Here is a 2,920-nt window from a genome sequence, read left to right as displayed (position 1 = left end):
TTGGCCTACGGAATCTCGACAGCTCCAGCGATATTCCAACACACAATGGATCCGATCTTGGACAGTATAGACAATGTTGTGTGCTTCATGGATGACATCCTTGTGTCAGCACCAACCATTGGAGAGCACCTTGTAGTGCTGGACAAAGTGATGTCAAGACTTGAGAAATACGGAGTGAGAATGAAACACAGCAAGTGTGAGTTCCTCCAGGACTCAGTTGAGTATCAACCAACAACAAGGTGGAAGCAATCGTAAATGCAGCAGCACCCACAAATATCTCAGAGCTGAGGTCATTTTTGGGGCTCGCCCCTGAACTATTACGGAAAGTTTGTGGCAAACCTGTCCACGTTGTTGCATCCGCTTCACCAACTGCTGCAGGCCGATACAAAGTGAAATTGGTCCGCACAATGCGAAGAAGCATTCAAGTCTTGCAAACAGCGTCTGCTAAAGAGCAAGTGGCTTGCCCACTACGACACAGAGATGAAGCTGAGACTCGCGTGTGATGTATCTCCATATGGAGTAGGACCAGTCATCTCACATGTTCTACCGTCAGGTGAAGAACACCCTATTGCATTTGCATCACAGACTCTGTCACCAAGTGAGAAAAATTATACTCAAATTGAGAAGGAAGCCCTGAGCATAATATTCGGAGTGAAGAAGTTTCACAAATACCTCTACGGAAGGAAGTTCCAACTGCTGACAGATCACAAGCCTCTGTTGGCCATCCTTGGACCAAAATCAGCTATACCAAGCCTTGCTGCACTTCGAATACAACGTTAGGCTCTATTGCTAGCCTACGACTACAAGATTGAGTACAGACGATCCAGTGATCACGCAAATGCAGATGCACTATCAAGACTACCATGCAATAGTGACTCCGACAGTGAAGATGATAGAGCAGTATTCCAGATCTCTCTCATTGACGAATTGCCCATATCTGCTTCAGACATAGCAGAGGAAACGAGGAAAGACCCAGTCCTTTCCAAAGTCTTGGACTTAACATTAGGCGGTTGGCCAACCTACGTAAATGACGATAACCTTCATCCATTCATCGACAAGAAAGACCAATTGTCTACTGATCAAGGATGGGTTCTGTGGGAATCAAGGGTGGTGGTACCTCACAAATTCCAGAGGAGACTGCTATCTGACCTGCATGAGGGACATCCAGGGATCACTTGAATGAAAGCACTCGCCTGCAGTTATCTGTGGTGGCCTGGACTGGATCAGGACATTCAACAGCATATAGGCCACTGCTCACCTTGTGAAGCTGTTCGCAACAAACCTGCTGCTGCACCTCTTCATACATGGTCCTGGGCTGCTACACCTTGGGAACGCATCCATGTGGATTATGCTGAGATTGACAAGCAACATTTCCTTGTTGTCGCCGATATCTATTCCAAGTGGATGGAAGTGTTCCCTACTCAACTGACCACAGCTGAGAAGACCATCAATCTTCTCAGACACCTGTTCGCATCCTTTGGTCTAGTCAAGGAGCTCGTATCGGACAATGGCCCTCCATTCACGTCAAACAATTTTGAAATGTTTTTCAAGAACAACGGGGTAAGGCACATCCTGTCACCACCTTACCATCCGGCATCAAACGGAGAAGCGGAGAAAACCGTGCAAACCTTTAAGAAGGCCTGGACTAGACTCGAGGTTCAGTCTGTGCCCACCCACAAAAGGCTTCCCTGGTTACTGTTTACTTACTGTAACACACCACACACAGTAACGGAATGTACACTAGCTGAACTGTTTCTGAAACGCCAACCACGTACCCGCCTGACATTGTTGAAACCAGACTTGTCAAGCACTGTGGCAAAGCACCAGCTACAGCAGAAGAAAGCTCATGACAGATACTCAAAGAATGTCAGATAATTCAAAGAGGGAGAGAAGGGGATGGTACGTGACTTCAGACACCCCAAGCGCCTGTGGAACTCAGGTGTGATCTTGCAACGCAGAGGACCTTTGACTTACCAAGTCCAAATTGGTCATCGCCATGTCAACGTTCATGTGGATCATCTGCTACGGTCCAACGCCCCAGCAGAGACATGGTGAGAGAACAAGAACAATAACCACCTCCAGGACTATTCTCCTGACTGTGGATGTACGGGAGAGACAGAGCATGACCTTCCACCCGAACCTGGCCCACCACCGGAAGCCCAGGAGGAGCGGAGGTATCCTATTCGACAGCGAAGGGCACCTCAAAAGCTTGACCTGTGAGTTGAGCTGTTTCAGGAGGTAAAAGACAGTAAAACAAACAAACACTTTAATATGTCCTAGATAAAAGGAAAGAAAAAGGACATTACCTGGGTTAGTAATTAGGACACAAATTCCATCTTCGGGGCAGAATAATCCCCTGGATTTGTGCTGGGCTCTGAAAAGTCTGCTTCAACCCAGTAGTTGAAAAATGTTTAAGAATGCATTGTTCAGATATTGCATTAGTAGTTCTCTAACATATTTACCTCTTTCTCTGGGAGTTAAACACTGGGGGAGGAGTGTAGTATCTGTGATCGACATCTGTTTATATAAGTTACTATGCTGTTACTAAGCAGTGATGTATTACGGCAGTGTTACGTTACTACACTTAATAGGAAATGCACATGCGCACTATTGTGCCGGGGGCTGTAGAGCACGTTTTTTTTTACTAAACGAAAACCTAACTGTACTCCCGTCTCCTGCCTGGTCATTTCTCCACAACACAAATATTACAGTCACAAGGTCGGCATTTGATTGAAAAGTGACCCGTTTTAATTTGAATCAAAAACATCTTCGTATTGAAGGAGTGCCTTTGATTTGACAACCTGCATATGCGCAGTTCGGCGCAAGACCCAATTACGTGTTTCTGCACAAGTTTAATAATTTATTGGATATATATATAGCGCTTTTCTAGCAACTGAGGTACTCAAATCACTTTAAATGG

This window comes from Oncorhynchus mykiss, chromosome 31 (assembly GCF_013265735.2).
Source record: "Oncorhynchus mykiss isolate Arlee chromosome 31, USDA_OmykA_1.1, whole genome shotgun sequence".
Classification (NCBI taxonomy): domain Eukaryota; kingdom Metazoa; phylum Chordata; class Actinopteri; order Salmoniformes; family Salmonidae; genus Oncorhynchus; species Oncorhynchus mykiss.
Note: the sequence above shows the minus strand (reverse complement) of the source record.